Source organism: Rhipicephalus sanguineus, chromosome 3 (genome assembly GCF_013339695.2).
Source record: "Rhipicephalus sanguineus isolate Rsan-2018 chromosome 3, BIME_Rsan_1.4, whole genome shotgun sequence".
NCBI lineage: Eukaryota > Metazoa > Arthropoda > Arachnida > Ixodida > Ixodidae > Rhipicephalus > Rhipicephalus sanguineus.
In genome coordinates, this window is record NC_051178.1 from 101,947,760 (window position 1) to 101,967,301 (window position 19,542).

Below are 19,542 nucleotides of genomic sequence, written 5' to 3' on the forward strand. Positions count from 1 at the left end.
CGGTCTCCCGGTACCGCACGTAAAAATAAAGCGCGTCCGCTCGGATGTTGGCAGCGTTGCCAGACCACAGGCTTCACCAGTCCAGGACACCGCCAGGGTTGGCGTCTGGCGCAGACCGATGTGTGTGGCCATAGAGTCGTCCGATGGTGGTTACGGTCAGACACAGGGTTTCTCAGAGACCCTATGGTTACCACTAACAGTATTTCGAAAAGGGCCGACCCGCTCTTACATAAATGGCTATAAAATTTTTTCACGTTTCTATTGCACTGCATGTAATCGACTCAATAGAGCGATAGAGAGCGCTAAATGTGGGCATAGCTGATCGTGAGATATGCCCAACAAAGTATCCACTAAGGTAGTCGTGACTTATGATGAATGAAACTAGCGCGGAAAAACGTAGGACGAAACGAAGAAGGCTACAGTATAAGCGTTAATATTACTAAGGTATATTACTAGTTCCTTGGGCTCTTTTCAGTGATTTTCATTCACCATGAATTACCAATTCGCCCAGCAGTCTATTCTCGTAACTTATCTATCAGGTTAAAAAAAAGAGAGAGTCAGGAAATTTTTTCTGCGTTATGCAAAAACATGAATATTTGTTCTCATGGCGTGAACATCATAGATATCAAAACTGCGAATTGTGCTTAACGCCTAAATGATAGCGATAATGTTTAACATTGTCGCTGTGTCGCTATCTTTCTCGTGACATTTGCTGATCCCTTACGTCTACCTTTTTATCTCATTCCGCTACGTTCAATTGTAACGAAAGTACACTCTTGGGAGCGAATCAGAGTGAGTGAGTGAGTGAGTGAGTGAGTGAGTGAGTGAGTGAGTGAGTGAGTGAGTGAGTGAGTGAGTGAGTGAGTGAGTGAGTGAGTGAGTGAGTGAGTGAGTGAGTGAGTGAGTGAGTGAGTGAGTGAGTGAGTGAGTGAGTGAGTGAGTGAGTGAGTGAGTGAGTGAGTGAGTGAGTGAGTGAGTGAGTGAGTGAGTGATCATTATGATGATGCAACAAGGTCCAAGCTTCAGAAAACGAATATTTATTGATAAACCATGAATAGTAATAAATAAAAGAAAATTCTGGGACTGCATGAACAGAACACAAAAGGACCAACATATATTTTCGCCACAAAGCAAATTTAACAATGTTTGCTAGATTTGATGGACAGCTCAGACTACAGACTGAAGGCAGCCTCTCAACCTTACGATCATTTGCTAAGGGAGTAATCTGTTTTTCGAAGTGGAATGAAAAATTGAATTATTGCTTCGATGAGCAGGCGTCTGCGTTGTAAGTTGGCTGTAGACTAGCCACTCACTGCAACATGCACAGCGGGGAACCTTCGCCATACAGCAGGAGCAAGAAACCCATGGTGTAGGGGTCGCAGTTAAACAAAATGGTCGCAGTTAAACAAAATAAAATCACAGACACTTCTTTGTGATCTTTGCCTGTAAATTTCAACTTGTCATAAGTTGTGAATGATTAAACTTGAAACAAGGGAAATATACAGAGAGCTGAAGGAAGTCCTTTTCGATAATATTTCTACAGCCGACGCAACGACACCTATGGCAGCAGCCGACACCGACTGCGCAGCCCTGGCACCGCTGGCAGCAGCAGGTCATCCCATCCGGCCTCACTTTGGTCCGGCCGCATCGACAGCCGCCGGGCATCTTTTCGGGCCGCATATTGTTTATTTCCTTTCCATTACTTTCCATTCTTTATTTTCTCTATCCCTCTACATATTTCCTAATAACGCTAGCCCATTGTTTCCGTATAGTCGACTATAGTCACGAAGGGCCAGTCTTGGTGGTCACGTAAATGTAGAGCTGTATTCAGATTATATTGACGAAGCACGATAAGGCATCGCACTTAATCGCGACCTTATCTGCAGTTCTTGACCTGGTACTAACGTTGTCCGGCTGGCGTAATCGGATCTCCCTCAAGTGGGCGTATATAAATGTAATTGAATTATAAGTATCGAATAGGCTCTGACAGCAATTACACGTCGCAGTTATCATTTAAAACTGCATGCTAAACATGTCAACACTGTTACAAATGAGCTGCGTTTATAAAAGGAGTCCGCGCCGTAGATGTATGATAGAATAGCATTTGTCCTCTGTGAACCTAGACGCAGGAAAATCACGCGCGCAGCGCGATTAAGGCGATCCCGGAAGCAGAGCTCTGGGTACTGAATTCCGAAAGTCTTTCTATACAATGTTCCACAAAAGGCTCACACACTTTCAGCTAGGGCAGGGTGATTAACCGGTTGCCATTTCAACCAATCCATTAGCACTTCAACCGAGATCAATTAATTTTTGTTCCCAATTAATAAGTTCATGCCACAAGAGTCAAACGTCGGCATCGACTTCCGCGCTTTGCTTGCTCAATTAACAAGAAAAAGATAACCACATATCGAGCTACAATGTTGCAGCTAAGGACTGCCTCATGCAAAACAAATGTCCATATTGTAGCACTCATTCGACAATGTTTAACGAGGGCAAACACTGCGCAAGTGCACGTCTTGGCACTTCGAGAATTAATTAACAGTATGCATAACACCGCAAAAGCAACGCTATGATCACACAGTGTCAAGATGCCAAGATGTTATGTATTCCATGCACTGCTGGAACAAAATCAGCACTCGTGTGTGTGCTCCTTTCCGTCCCTGTCTACCTGCGACGCAAGAAAATAGTAAATAGCAAATAGTAATAGAAGAAAATAGCAAAGCAACCGAAAGACAAAAAATGACAGCTTTTATCCTAAAAGCATCCAATATATCATATTCAAGTCATGCGACGTTCAAACCAAAGCAGTGTTCATATCGCGACAACCAACAAAACCGGAATATACGCCGACGTTCCAGCAGAGCGTTCTGAAGAAAAATCCACCAAATAATCCTTAAAGAGGTGACCATCTTGACCGCCGAAAGACGATCCACGGTTTCATCTCAATTCAAGGTTAGGCATGCTCTCACTTGAGCCGCGAGTCATTCGCAGGTCTTGGGCGATGAGACAAGATACACATCACTACGACACCAAGTAGTATTTCAAATAGACACCTCCTCATGCGCTTCACGCCTTCTCATGACACCGAAGCTTCGCCTACTTGCGTAATTCGTGCACGTTGTCGACACAAACAGCTCATTTCTCAACGCGAGCTCTCTCTGCCTCAGTGCTATCTCCAGAACACAATGTCCAGGCTAGCACAATGCACATCACAACACAAGCGAATATCACGGCGCAATGAAAGTAATGACTAGATGTTATCATAAAGAAATATGAGTTGCTCCACATGATCAGGCAGCAGGCGCTCCCTTGTAACAGAGACACCCCCCCCCCTGCCACTGAAAAGGCACGCTCGCTTGGAACAGAAGTGGCTGGTATAGGGAGGTACATGGGGCAAAGCTTTGCCAGAATGGGGTATCTGAAGGTGCCTGCAGTGCGCCACCAGTCACGTGGGTCACTGTCTTTTTTCAGAAGTGGTCCCGCATAGTGAACGAGTGGTAGTGCGGCACGTTACGGCCGCATATTATTAAAAATTTACGGTTACATGATCGCCAACAGCGCTGCACGTCGGAGATGCACTAGCAATAAATCATACGTATTGGGGCGCTCGTAGCAGGCAGATATCGCGCCTCCGTGTACTTACGATGTTTATCGCTCCTCTCGGCAACGTTTTTAGCTATGCGAGTGCAGCAGAAATGTGGAAGAGGAGTTATTTTATGCATGATAATCGAATGGCATATTCGAATTTTTCGAATATTCGAAGTTATCGAATATTCGAAACTTTCCGAACACACGATTTTCGAATCGAATACGAATATTTCGAATGTAATATTCGACGAACATTCGAAACTTTCGAATATTCGCACACCCCTAGTTTTTTTCAAATTCATCCAGTCGCTTCAAACAACGAACCCAACGCCCGCAACACACCTCGTCATTGGCTGCGAGTAGCATGTCACGAGATTTCGAGAGAGGGGAGGGGGATAGGGGGAATATCATAGAGTTTCCTAAAATTAACTAGAGGGGACTCTGGCGCTGCGATCGTTCAGCTACCATGGGAATGATGGGTAGTACACAAATTTGCCTAGTCTTCGTGCTTGCGGCTTCAAACATACTTGCGGCTTTGTTTATTGCTGTGTTTTGGCGTTCGTTTCGGATAAAAGAATAGACCGTTGTGAACTTCGTGACCAGGTTTGATTTGGCGAGCCTAAAAAGGTTAAAGTGGTGAAGCGGAACTGCTGACTTTTGCTGAACTTTGTTTTGCGACAAAGCGGATGCAGGCGACGCGCAGCCAAACGGAGCCGAAAGAACGAAGTTTAGACAAATTTGTGTACTACCCGTCATTCCCATGCTGGCTGAAGCGTCGTGCGTTGCACCTCCCATAGACACTAGCGCCAGAGTTTCCTCTAGTAAGTATTGTAGGAAACCCTATGGGAAATATTGCCAGCAAGATGCGCTCTCAGTGTTTGCCCGATTTATCCTTCTCCTTTACGCCAACTTTTCGACGTGGTAAGTCAGACGCGGCTCAGATTAGAGGCTGTGTTCTCTATGTAATTGTTTCCTTCTAATTGGAGTATAGAGACATAGCCGACACCTTGGTAATGGTTGTAACGGCTTTCTTGCTCAATGCTGGCGAAGAGACATATGAGCAGAAATTTTAATGTTGCACTCGTGTATACGTGATGTTATTAACGCCAGCAAACTTTATCGGACCGAAGGACTCTCGTAACGGTTTTATTTATTGTTGTTTTCGTCTTTTCCGTCCTTTTTCTTGTGTTTCCGAAAACACTTTTAGAATCGGGGAAAGCCTAAAAGAACGGAAATTCAGGTAAGGCGATGTTCATACATACACTCATCTCCAGAACAAACGAATAGTATATAGTACTCGCGCATAGAAATGCCACATAATTTTTTTTTACTATATTGACTGCTGTGGAAGATTGCTCGTGATAACCGCGTCATGTCGCTACAAAATCTTGTCGCTAAAGGTAACGTTGGCTCTTATGTAAGTGTTCGAGTCAAAATTACCAATACGACACGAACTGTACACGCTGGAAACGAAAGTGCGTGAATTACTTAGCTCTAAATTTCAATCCGTGGGAAGAAAAAGAAAAAGAAAGAAATTGGACCATCTCCCCGAAGGGAACCCTGATGGGATGCGAAGCAGCAGCGTTGCGCACGGGTGGCGTCACGGGTTGAACGGCGCTAACGCGGGTGCTGCGGTGAGCGCTAGAAGATTCGTTTGAAGCGAAACTCGGTGTAGCGTTTACTGGTGTAAACTTTTGTTTGAAACGCAGACACGGGAGGCGAGCGGGCGTTGGAGCCGGCAGCTGCGGGCGCTCCGGTGGGTGAGGGAGAGAGTGACGTACGCGCGCACCTGCGATGGAAGCGTGCGAGGGGAGCGTGACGTCAACGCCCAGCTGCGGCGTGACCTACTTGGCACCGCTCCAACACCTGCGCCGAGGGAAGCGCGTTGCCTCGCGTTTGTGCGGACGGTGGGACAGCGTGCCTAGAATATACTGGCTAGTGTGCTGAGCGGAGGGGGTTTCCTGTGGGAGGAGGTGGCAGGGCCGGTGATGCCTTCCAACTTTCGCCGGCAGGCGGCGACGCTTGTCGCAAAGGTGTAGGCCGCGCGCCGGTTTGGCCTCCGCAGCTTTAGTGCCTCATGTCCGAATTTGTCTTGGTGAGGTCTGCGCTGCTTTTATCGTGTTTGCGCTGTTGTGTACGCACGAGTAAATTAGAACTGCAAAGAGTAATGATGCAACGGGAGAAGCATCAGGGCAGGCAGAAAACATGCTTCGTTCCGCTGTGTCGGAGTGGCTATCACATTTTCTGTTGAAGTACAGATCGGGTTTTTCACTAATATGTTTGTATTAAGCAGTTGTTTAACTATTTCCCTGCCCGTTTAACATTTTTCACTGTATTTTGCTGATTTAGGAACTGGTATTATGACTATTTGTATTGTGTCTCTTCTGTTGAGCGTGTGTTTTGAACATTATTTATGTTTGATAAGTTGATGGTTAAGTTGTGGAACTGTGGGATTTTTCATAGTGAAAGTCAGATTATATTCTCAGTTATTAAGGTGGGGTGAAACTTCGAAAGTGAGTTTCAAAGCTTGGCTGTACAGCAGTGGTAATGGAAGCTATATGACTAAAATTTGCGAGGTATCTTAAGGTGGACGCAGGTTGCATTAAAGCTGAAAAATGGTTTGAAGTTGCTTAGTATTTTTTTATTTGTGTTTGTTTTTACTAATGTACTTTTTAAGTAAGATCTGCCAACTGCAGACCATTGCAATTTTGCATAAAGGTAGCTATACTAACGCTTTACAGAAGTGGAACTAAAATTGTGAGCGTACAACAAAAACTACATTTGTTATGTTTTCTTACGTTTGTTGATTTATGAAAATTGCCACTTATGACTTGATTTTTTATACTAAAAAATACAAATGCGCATAGGCTACTGCTTCTAGTGCCAGTTATGTAAATGCCATTAGTTACCACGTGGAAATTTTTGTTTTCTAAGCCCACTAGTTCTCAAGGAAAAGGTACAGAAACTACAAAAATGTTCTTTTGGGGAAAACGCAGAAATAACGTAGGGGTACGCGAGCATTACCTGTCAATGTGTCAAAGAAAAAGGACCTAAAATTCTTTTTGAAACTGCGAGTACCCAAATGTGATATATTTTCTGAAAGATAAAGAAATGTTGTATCACGTAATTTTGAAATCCCAAAATTGATTTTTTTTTTACCAAAGGAAGTCTCATCCCGCCTTAAACTGTTAGTTCATTGCGGTTAAAAACAAAAGACCATATTCACAAAGGTGCATCGCCCTTGATTTTTTCAGGCAATATTTCAGCTACAATCACAATGCTAGACTAATGAAATTATCTAATTGAGATGTCGATCTTGAATAATGACTCCTGTTCGGTTTCTTTGCACTTATGTTACCTTCTGTTAAAATGAAATTCAAGCTCCAGACACATTCGTAATGTTTTTTTTTGTTTTTTTTTTGTGTGTGTGTGAAGTGAGTAGTACCTTTCAGATAAAATGCATGAGTAGTGAATCCTATTCAGACTGGCTTGTGTTCATGGCATGTGGTCTAGAAAATACGGATGCCATGCTGGAAAACGCAGAACAGTGAAAGTGACCCCACCCCACCCTACATTTGCGTATAAACGATGCTCTGTTAACTACAGACTTGCTCATGTAGATACAACAACGCAGTAGCCACAGCTGAACTGCAGAAACATCGAAACAACCGATCCGAGAGTATGGGGCCTACGCTGATATCTGCAGCACTGGGTGTGCAATATTAATCCTGTTTGTGAAAGCGAACAATGTGCAAAAACTAGTGTCATAATGTCTGCAAGAAATATTAGTGTATTTGTGTAATACCAGCGTTACACGGGGATTTGCGATTACTGTCGACCTGCTCCGAGTCAAATATCTGCTCGCGAGAATCATCGTAGCCACCGATCCGACTACCTCGGCGCATAATACACTGTGCAAGTCCATGATGGTGCATCATACCGAGTGTGACGCGCCGCTAATATAATAAAATATGACCACGACTGAGCGGTGCGAGTTGCAGTTGACTGGATCGACTTCGCGTAAAATCGCTGCGTTGAAAACAGCGCGAAAACGGGATGAAGGCTAAGGATAACAAACAACACAAGCGCTGTTCCTTAGCCTTCGTCCCGTCTTCGCGCTGTTTTCAACAGAATAAGATGTACTAACTGGCCCTTCAAAGCACCCTGCTATCGCCAGCGAATGTTCACGTGTAGCAGCGAAGAATGCGAGTCGGACTTGATCGCGATCGAAAGTGCCGTGAACCATCCTTACGACACGATTGCTTGCACCTAACGTGTCAACCTTAGCTGAGTGTTCTCAACTGGCAAGTTGGGTGTGTCGTAGTATATTAATTGTGACTTTTCTACTTCGCTTTGGTGGTGAAGCACAGTGTCGCGAAAGCTAGCAGACGACCGTGAGGGACGTGTGAAACCTTCGTCATATTGTAGTGCCCAAACAGTTGATGATTCTCTGCGGGCAGTAATTTGCCGCTAAGATTTCCTTCTTGAGATCGAGTGTTCTGTCGAGTGTGTTAAAAGGAACGAAGAACACTGTATTCGCAGCAGAAAGCGCCGTGCTACGCAGCCGCAAGCGCAGGAGCCGCCGACGCGCGATGGACCTTAGCGAGTCGCAGCGCCTCCATGCGGTGACTGTGGGAAGGCATCAGCGCGGTGGCCACGCCAGAGCGCGCGCTCAGCACACTAGCCAGTATATTCTAGGCACTATAGCGTTACACAGGCTAGTCAAAGAGCTGCTTCGCATCTAAAAACTTTTATTCATTTCCGGCAGATTGCTGGGCTGGGCTCCCACCTAGGAGCTAACGGAGACACCGTGTCTCCTGGCAGCTTCCTCGGCCTGCTGGATCGCCCAGAGTTGCTTGTCGAGGCCCGAACTGAGCAGCGTAGTCCTCCAACGCTCCCGAAGGCCTTCATTGGAGGTCGCGACCCTAGTATTGCTGGTTAATGCTGGACATGCCCATAGGATGTGATCAAGCGTGGCTCTGATGTTACAATACTGGCATAGATTAGTTGGGTATAATTCGGGATATATGTGGTGCATGATTACGGGGTTCGTGTATGTTCGTGTTTGTAGCTGCCCCCATTGAACGGACTGGGCCCGAGTTTGCTTGGGGTGTGGCGCGAAAGAAAAAAAAAAAAGTGTCGTCATGAAGCTTTCGGTCACTATGAGAAGGTATGCTGTATTGGGAATGGCTTGAAGTTGTTGTTCACGCTCACGCAGTTGTATGAAGTTATAAGATTCATAAATACATGCGGCTTTTACCTCAGTTTTCTAATTAGGGTGAGCCAGATAAACTTAACAGCCTAAATTATCGTTAAGACGTTCTTGTTTTACGTTATTTAGGCAATAATTACTGTTTATTACGCTGCACTGCCGGCATGTCGCAAGCGGAATCAGCCTTTTATTTCAATATGGCTGTATTTGTGTTAGTACTACTTGAAGTCCCCGTAGTAACAACAGGCATATTTAGACGACTCCTTCTAGGGCCGTACGAATTAATTGCATAATGTGGACTACATTATGTTCTGAAGTAACCAAAGACTCAAAATATCAAGCTTTGGGAACATACGCTCAACAAACGCGTCCCAAAAACCACCTTAGGGCTGAACCTTGTACCCCCCGCATCTAGCGTAGCTCTAGTTTACACGGAGTCCGCTAGGGGTGCTGCGGTAGCAGCGCTCGCTCCCGGCGCATGCTCTGGTTTGAATGAAGACCGCTATGGTTGCGTTATGCTCTCAGATGCATTTCATATGACCATAAACATCCAACAACAACCAGGGAGACGTGTATAGACCTCGTCTTCGCTAACTTCATATTACATCCCATTTAAGAACCCCTGGGTCTTCATTTCACCGATCACAAGGCGGTCCTAATGAAGGGGAAACGAAGTCCGCACCTCAACACCATATACGCCTTATGACATCAATAAAACAACCACGGCCGCTACAAAAAAAAACAAAAAAACAAAAAAAAACAGGTGCGGCCTTCTGCGTGGCGCCGAAACGGCGTCCGGGGCCTAGTTCTACTTGCGCACGTTCTGGCGCCACCACACTGGTACAGCGGTTCACGGAGAAGCGCTTCGACAGCCGCGTTTGTACGCCCGACACTTACTCCAATCAGGCCGTAGATAACGCGTTTTATAGCTGCACATTACACGTTGAATATTGAAGTCGTTATTAGAACTGCCGATTGCCCCACATATGTGAACAGTTTGCCCTAGGAGTGCCAGTGTTTTGTAGAGTGGCCCTCAATACTCTGCACGAATGCTGCTCGTTTGACTCACCTGAAATGAAAAGTGTCACTCAATCACTGATCCCCTTAATGGGCGGGCAGGCAGTCGTCGGGCAGATTCCAAGGGCTGACTTATCGGCCTACCGAAACGCACCACGAAAGCACACAAAATTTAAATGTAGGTCCTGTTAGTGCGCCAACAAACGCCGGTTGTGGTCCAAAGCAAGAGTTAGAGCCAAGAGTTGACAACACAAACAAATTATATTCTCAGTTAAGGCAGTACAAGCAACACGCAAACATCCACACTCGGCAGGTATCAATTACAACTCACAACATCACTTAGATGGTGTTTAAAACAACGGAAACAAACTTACCGTGCTACAAATGCACTCTCATCCATTAGAAACTACACAAGAACACTTAAAGGCCTTGAATATTCACCAAACGTGTCCACAATTCTTCGAACGCTTCTGGAATATTTCTCTTCCAGGAAACACTCAAACGAACTCCAGCTCTGGTCACCGTCATTCGGCGACACTATTCTAAACGGTGCTCCCACGGTGTCATCACTAGATCATCCAAGATCGACTGACCGCACTACACGACTCACACGAACAACATAACTTCTTCGCCGACTTCACCATACCGTCCTACCCTCCGTCGTCTCTCGTTTGGACCCTTCCCAGTTTCGCGAACATTCAGGCAGGCAGGCAAAGAACTTTATTATTATCCGGAGGCGGCGCTCGACCCCCTTTAGGGGGTGACACCGGTGGGCCACTCCCACGACGGGACGGGGAGGTTAAACTCCACGGCCATGTCGCGGGCCCTCTGGATGGCCCTAAGCTGGTCTCCTTTGTCTTGGCTAGCGAGCAGATAGTTCCAGTCAGCCTCCGTAGAGGGAGACTCGCTGCTCCCGCGCAACGCAGGGCATTGCCACAGCATGTGTTGTAAAGTGCATTTGGGGTGGCCACAGCGCGGGCACCCCGGCTCTATGCCATCCATGTACTTGGAACATTTTAAAGGCGATGCATACGCCTCCGCCTGTAACAAACGTAGAGTGATTGATTGAGCCCTGGTAATGTTTGCAGATTTCATTAAATGTTAACAACGGATCTCTGAAGTACCAAGTAACGTCCTCAGCCTCCGATTGGTTCTTCCCGACGTGGAATGTGAGACCTCGCGCCCGGGAGTGAGCCAATTCGTTGGTATTGAGGATGGTTCCGTGTACGTGTCGGCCAACGTGTGCCGGGAACCAGATGATGTGCTTTTTGTCTGACCAATTGGCAGCAGAGAGAACGCGCGCTGCTTCCCGACAAACCGAGCCCGTCATGAAAGCCCGTGCGGCTACGCGCGAATCTGTGTAAATGGCGGTGCGGTCGGTGGTAGCGAGAGCTAGTGCCACAGCGACCTGCTCGGCGCGATCAGCGTTTGAATTTAATAAAGTCATAGACGACAAGTGTTCGCCTTTGAGTGTTGTGACTACCGAGACAAAGTGGTCCGTATAGCCGTATTGCGCTGCGTCTACGAAGGCCACGTTACCCTCCATAGCGGCTGCGGTACCGAGTAGGGCTCGCGCCCGTGCCTGACGTCTCCACACATTATGTGTGGGATGCATGTTACGGGTATCGGCGATACTGTAAATTTCGCGCGCAGCTCTTCGGGGAGCTGTCTCCAAGTGATTGTTCGACTCGTAGCACGTAGCGCAGCGACAGCTAGGGGAAAGGGATTCGTCTCGCCGGTTCGTCTGCGGAATCGGTCGGTTCCACTTTGATTTCTTCAATTCTCCCGATCTGCGCGGGTGTTAGGCTGTCGCGACTGCGACGGCGTCTTCGGTGGAGAGGGTAGGGGTTCGCCCTGGGCGCCTTTTGATTTTTGATTCTCGTCTTTTTTTTTTTCGTTGCGCGCACCCGTTGGGGGTAACAGTCGGCGCAGTGGCTTGATGCTGTCGTCAGTATGCGGCGGCGCGCGCCTGTTTTAGCGCTCGTTTGTGACAGAAAGAAGTGCTCTGTTACGAATATTACGCTTCCCGACACTGTAGATCGCATGAGAATACGTGGTACTTCACAGTAGCGTCTTTTCACACGTTCGAGTTGCACAGCGGCACGCAACAGCTTCGCGTCATCACACCGCTAGAAAAAAGCGTCTGCCACACACGCGCGCACCAAAAAACCGTACTCAGGCGCAGGAAACATGAGGCAAGCTGCTCACACGCGCGGTCACACACAAGAAAGACACGAGAAAGCACACGAAAATGCTCATGGACACGCATAAATCCTGAGGGGATCACATAGTAACACGAACCGGCGTCTGCCTCGAGGACCTAAAGTCACTGGAACGGGTGACTTTAGGTCACCCGTTCCAGTGACTAGCACGGTCCTCGAATGTCCAGTGACTTTACGAGGACCGTGCTAGTGGCGCCCTCACCCAAAACAGCTGCCGCTCAGCCGACCCGCGCTCGCCCACTGACGGCGACGCGACGCAGCAGGCCGCACCTGTTTTTTTTTTTTTTTTTATGTAGCGGCCGTGAAACAACATTGTATATAACTGTACACACGCGTTGCCATTCATTTACATGCGCGAGTGGGTAATGTCACGGGAGATTCACGGTTACCGAACGATCCCCAGAGCTTCGCCCACACATCATCATTCATTTCTGGATATGCGTGGATTTTTTAAAATCAGTGACGTCACACAGACGCACCGGCATTGAGATTCAAACGCATGATAAAAAAACGAAATAGATTGTGACCTTTACTTTCTCTTTCAACAACCAATCCAAGATGGTCAAATTAGCAAGAAGTGTTCGAGCAAATAATTTAATAAATTAACTTGATTCGGTGTTCGCAATTTGGTAGCGTGGACGACAGGGGCGTAGCCAGGGGGGGGGGGTTGGGGGGGTTCAAACCCCCCCGAAATTTTTCAATTTTGCTTGCGCTTATAGACACGCACACATACAAACGCACGCACGAACATAATAAAGTATGGTTGACCCCCCCCCCCTGAAAAAGTTTTCTGGCTACGCCCCTGGTGGACGATGTGGTGATTCAGTATCGGCATGACTGCACTGCGCACATGAAACGGAGACAGAAGAGAGGACACAGCACAGTCACTGAATGCGCGTTTATATGTTTTGTATTCTTTTCTGTACTCGTCCCATTTGCGATGTGCAATCATTTCCTTATTGTTCGTCTTTACTGTCCCTCAAACGCCCATCGGCTTCAGTACAAGCAGAAAGCAGGCAATGAACGCCGCTTGAAGGCACCATAGTCGAGGCAGAAGAAGGCAGTGAAACTCACTTCAGGCCTGCAGTAACACGACAGTCCACTTTAAAAATAAATTGGACTCTAGCAATCCACAAACAAAAACAAGATCACCACTTTAATATATTGGCCTCTTTCTAGCAGTCTTCCTTCTAATGCCGCCAAATTAGTGGCCGATTCCTGTTGTGGGTAGCGCCAACCTCCCAGGACTCAACCAATAAATTTCATCTCACTCAGTACGCAACGCGTCAGTGTGCTTGAAGCAACACAAATTGTGACAAGCGACGCACTGTTCTTGCAGAAATCTATCCGGTAAAATGCTGTATTTCGTTAACTTCGGCATCTTTCAGGAACATGCCCAGATGCCGAGCCTTCCTATTTGACTGCAGGGGGGCACACAGACACGACGTCATCGAGCGGCAGGAAGGGGTGAGTAGACAGAAGACGTGACTGCTACGGTTCCAACTACAGTAACTGCCAAATCTGTCCTTGTTGTAATGGAAATTCGATGCTTATTTGCGGCAAGGTTAGTTCCAGCAACGTTCTTGTCTGTAACAAAACTGAGCTGGTAAATAGGACTGCTAAGGCTCGCGGGCCGGTGGGCAGGGGAGGGAGGAGGTATTATTTTCAATTAGCGCTACAATTCTGTTCCGTTTTAAGGACGGAGCTCTTTAAGCTTTTCGTTGCGCCGGGTAGTGCGAAGAGGAACTCTCACCATCATGGATCGGCACGCGCTCTCTTCCTCCTCTTCTTCCTCTCAGTCCTCTTTATCATCATCTACTTCACTCCCAAAACACGTGCGCCGATTTCTCCGGCGCAGGATGGAATAGCTCTGATGGGCGAGAGAACGAGTACAGAGAGAGAGAAAGAGAAAAAGACATGAAGGAGAGAAATTCTTGGCGAAAAGAAATTTCTTGGTGAGACGGGATTCGATCCCGAGTACCCACGATTCGAAAGCGAGCGTCCTAACCACTCGGCTATCCAGGCACGCTAGCAGAGCCTAGCATAGCTTTGTATAGTATAGCAAGGTGGCGGGAAAAGGAATTGGAAAAGATAGAGAGCAATAGAGAGGAAGCAAGACATTAAGAGAAAGTAAGATAGAGAAAGAAATGGAGAGAGAGAGAAAGGTATGGAAAGAAAAAGGAAGCAAGCAACAGAGAGAGAGCGAGGAAGAAAGAAGGGCAAGAAAGAGAAAGAGCGAGAAAGACAAACAGAGAGAGAAAGAAAGAGAAATAAACAGAGACATAAAAGGCAGAAAAAACGGAGAGATTAGAAAGAATGAGAAGTAAAGAGAAACAAAGAGGGCCGCCCAGCTCTGCCCTTCCTTCAGGCTTGGCGCCACTAGTGCAAAGCTGCCTTGATTTTTCTTTCTGCTTCAATACTACCATTCTTTATGATCAGGTAGGCTGATCATACGTATACCTTTAATTCTTATTTTTAAGCTTCTGGGTTAACTTACGTCCACTTGCAAACATAACAGAATGTACGAAATATCCTAAACAAACCGTTTGTTGCCAAACCGATAAAAGGAAACTTTTCACTATATCTTACTCTAAATTGCAAATATTCCATATTCAAAAGTTCATACTTAAATTTAATTAGGAAAGTTTGCTATTCGAACAGCCATATACTGAAAAGCTCACCTTGCTCTCGATGTCCGTCGAAAGGTGCAACAGATGCAACAGATGTGCGCCCTTTTTCAGTAATTACTCATGGAGCACCATAAGCTTTAGGTGTACGTTAGTCGGCGTCTACAACACACGTCATGATGACAGAGGCCGAGGAAGAGAGAGACAATGATTCAGATTGAGAGAAATCATTTTTCATGATAAAAGACAGTAGGTGTGCAAACACGAAAAATAAAGTTTATTTGCTCGTGTGATGCGGTTATGCAGAGCGCCTGTGGATGTGTCCTCAGTCCAGGAGTCCGGAGGCTTCAGCTGTCAGGCTGGTACGTTCGTCGAGCCAGATATGTTCCTCCACTTCCCAGCTAGACGGCAAATGAATGAATAACCTTGACAGGACTGAAACTCTGCAGAATCTGGGAGGGTGGGAGGCGACAGAACTTCTACGCACGGTAAAGCTCCACAGCCCAGAGGAAGACGTCGTCTTGGCGACCAGGCTCGGAACTGCCAAGGGCTGTCCTCCCCCCCTTCCCCCCACACAGCTCCAAACTTTTAAAACGCGGGGGAGGGGGAGGGGCAACTTTCATGGCAGAACACCCCACCCCTCCTCTCCTGGTGCAGTCCGAAAGAAAACAGGCTTCGCAATGAATGGAAAAATAGAAGTGAAGTGATGCAGTGCTTCTCACAGCGGCCTGTCCTTAATCCTCGGTTTTCCGGGGGTAGTAGTAGTAGTAGTAGTAGTAGTAGTAGTAGTAGTAGTAGTAGTAGTAGTAGTAGTAGTAGTAGTAGTAGTAGTAGTAGTAGTAGTAGCAGTAGTAGTGGTAGTAGTAGTGGTAGTAGTAGTAGTAGTGGTGGTGGTGGTGGTAGTAGTAGTAGTGGTAGTAGTAGTAGTAGTGGTAGTAAAACTTTATTGTGTACAGAAACCTGACAGGCTAGAACCCCAGTGCCCCGCAGGGAATATGGGGGGAAAAGCGTAGTCTGTCCGGCAGGGTGGTGCCCCTATTCCAATGCCCCACTGGCACGAGCCATCCGTTCAGCTCTTTGGATCAGTCGTAGCTGATCTTTCAGGGAAGCAAACAGTTGTTCGAATGCAGCATCAGGTGTCCTTGGCCGCCATTGTCGTCGAAAGCCTGCATGCCCGTAACCCTACATCTTGAACAACCCTACACCATAACCCTACATCTTGGACAGGTACGACTGAATAAAGGTGTGGAACAGGCCCGGCGCTCCCCTTAGATGATTAAGGAGGGCCTCTTAATCGAAACACCTCTTAATCTGGGAGGCTTTTGTTCTGGCGATACCAGTTGCCTCGGCCCCTACCAAAACCCTACTAAAACGGCAGATGACAGCGCAGGAAAATGTAAAAGCACTGCATAACTGATGCGTTCTTTGAGCTCGACCAAGGATTGCGGCAGTGGTGCTGCCACCTGGAATACGCAATACAAACTTGGTGAGTTCGTGGTTCTTTTCACATGTTTGTCATGTGCGTACGTGTAGTACTTTTGAAAATATAGCCTTTTCGAAACGAATCATTTACGCTAGCCCTCGCACGAAATCGCGACACACACATTTTTTCACGCTACCCTGCTCATGAGCGGTGATGTACATTATTTTCTAGGCACATACCTGATATTTTAAGAGAGGAGCTTTTAAGGCTTTTCGTTGCGCCGGGTAGTGCGAACAGAAACTATCATCGTCATGAATCGGCACGCGCTCTCTTCATCCTCTTCTGCTTCGCTCCCGAAACACGTGCACCGATTTCTAAGTTCATTTCACTTTACCTCCAGCGTGGCCCGTAATAACCCCCACGGCTGAGAGGAGTCAGGGGCGTAGCCAGATTTTTTTTTTTTTTTTTGAGGGGGGGGTCAATCATACTTTATGTATGTTCGTGCGTGCGTTTGTATGTGTGCACGTACATATACGCAAGCAGTCAGTCAGTCAAGAGCTTTTATTCATCGGTCCTGAGGAGCTTAAGCCGCCGGGGGATCCATGGGGGACACCCTAGCAGCCGCTACCGTAGGCGACGCCCGAGTCGGGGCGGGAATGTGATGGCGTTCCGCCAGTTCTTGGGCCTTCTGGACTGCCTTGAGTTGTTGGTGGAGCTCGGAGCTCCTGAGTGCCTCTTCCCAGTCGGACTCACTGGTGAGAGGCCCGTGAGGTAACGCGGGACATTGCCGTAGCATGTGCGACAGTGAACAATAGAGTTCTCTGCAATCTGGGCATTGGGGAGTGATGTCTGTGTTGTAATGGCTCAGTCGGCCCCGTGATAGGTACGATCTTGTTTGTAGCATGCGAAAGGCTACCGCTTGCGCACGTTCGAGCTTTGTGTGTGGTAACGGGTATTGGCTTCTGTTGTTGCGGTAGTGAGAGGTGATTTCGTGGAAGGTTAGTAAGGGGTCGTTAAACTGTATGTCTGGGCCCAGCTCTTCGGTGGCTGATTGATCGTCGCGGCGGGTGAGCTCTCGCGCTCGGTCATGAGCCGTTTCGTTGAGGTTGGGTTGTTGGGAGCGGACGTCTTTGCCCATGTGGGCAGAGAGAGAAAAGGTTTATTATGGCAGAAAAGCTGAGAGGTCGGCCTGAATCAATGTTCTGGCCTGCTACTCAGCAGTAGGAAAGGGGAGAGTCATCAGCGCGATATTCCGAAAGCGCTGAACATGTTTTTGCGCGATACAGAGCTCGACGAGAGACTGTAAATAGTTTTTGGACATTCAAGGACTTACTTCGTCGCCACTTTTTTCCATCATCATCATCCGCATCTTCCCGCCCATGTGGGCAGGGAACCAAGAGAGGCAGTGTGAACCCGTTTGCTTTCGTGTTTGTAAGATGTGGGCTGCTTCACGCGCGATGTTGCCGGTTTCGTAAGCCCGAATGTCGGCGCGGGAGTCTGTGAAGACGCTAGTGTAAAACTGAAAATTTTCGGGGGGGAGGGGGGGTGTGAAACCCCAACCACCCCCTTGGCTACGCCCCTGAGAGGAGAGAACGAGTACACAGAGAGAGAAAGAAAGAAAGAAATAGAGAGACAGAAAGAGAAAAAGATATGAAGAGAAAATGGCGAAAAAAAATTCCTGATGAGGCGGCGGGATTCGAACCCGCGTATCCACGATCTGATGGCGAGCGTCCTAACCACTGGGCTGCGCAGGCTTTTTTTTTTTTACTTTATTGCCTCGACTATCCAGGCACGCTGACAGAACATAGCATAGTCTAGTATAGCATAGTATAGCAAGGTGGCGGGAAAGGGAAGCGGGGGTGAGGAGGAGGGGAGAGAGTAAAGCATAGCATTAACGAATTAGAAATAGAGAGAAAGAAATGCAGAAAGAGACAGAAAGAGAGATAATCAAAGAAAGAGAAAGCAAGAGAGAAATGGTGAGTGACAGTAAGACAAAGATAGGAAAGAAATAGAAAGAAGAGAGAGAGAGAGAAAAAGAAATAGAAATAAACAGAGACAAAAAAGACAGAAAAACAAAGAACAAAGGAAGAAAGGAAGAGACAAATAAAGAGAAACAAAGAAGGTCGCCCAGCTCCACACTTCCTTCAGGCTTGGCACCCCTTAGTGCGAAGCTGCTTTAACTTTCCTTTTTATTCGTTTTTGTTGTGCAGAGAAAAAAAGACGTGCATAAACTTCGCATTCCTTAAATCTGCTACGTCAGAGTGACACCGAAGCTTCGTTATTGTTGCCGCATTTGGAGCATTTTCTGCAGGAAAGAGAATAACAGTTTCGAAGCTTACCCCGTAAACTCATTGGTTCCACTAGAGTGCAATATATTCCTTGCGCACAAACAGTTGGATAGGCTGCATTAAACCTTTTCAGAATCAATGAAGTCACGAACAACGTCAGCACTCCTGGAAAAAAAAAAAAAACGAATGAAGTGCCTACGAGGTGGTTGAATTATCATGCACCAAAATTTGAAAAAGAGATTTATTACCTTATTCGAACACAATCAGCACATATTGTTCCTAGTATAGGATAGTCGTCGCAAGCAATTACATGGTTAATGACATTTAATTAGCTAATTATATTAATAGCTAGCTCAATAGACACTTCCATTATTATCAAAGGGTAAATAAGGCGTCTATTAGAATCTGAAACAGATGTCTAACTGCGCTACCTTTCAGTAACGAAGTAATTGCGTGTAAATTTTTACTGGCTGACAGAAAGCCCTCGAAATCTGAAAAAAAAAGAAAGATGTGGTGCTCACCATATTTGTTTTTTCGTTTTGTCTTTAATTGCGGCTATTTCACAACGAGCCTATTCGAGGGCGCTACTCTCTGGCGCGCGTAGCAGGGTAGTCACGTGGTAATTTTTCGTATTTCGCCGACTTCAATAAAGTTCTTTATCAATCGCGGACCTTCTTTATTAGCCGGTAATAATTAGCACTCTGCTAATACATTGCTGAAAACACCGCAGTTAGCAATCTTCTTAAGATGCCTACAGAATTGTCCTTCGCCCTTCAATAATTAGGACAATACCATGTCGAGTAAAATGTGTAACTATAACCAATTAAACGTCGTAATTGAAAGAAAAGTTACTGGCGGCCGCTCCATTGTACTGGGAACAATATGAACTAGGTTTTCTTTTGTGTAACGCAATCCCACTTGATAGCTCTGACGAAAATACAGACCTGCAACGCAAGAAAACAGAATGCAGCAAAAACACTGACGCACAATTAATTAATTTTTTATTCTCTGTTTTAACAGAAAGAGTTCAGATCCTCATTGAGGACCTGCGCGTAGTTGCGCTCCAACTTGAACGTCGGTTTGGCATCGAACATCCAAAACAGAAAAAAACAACAACAAAATAATGCTATACAGCGATAGCTCGTTCACTTAAAACGAGCCGAGA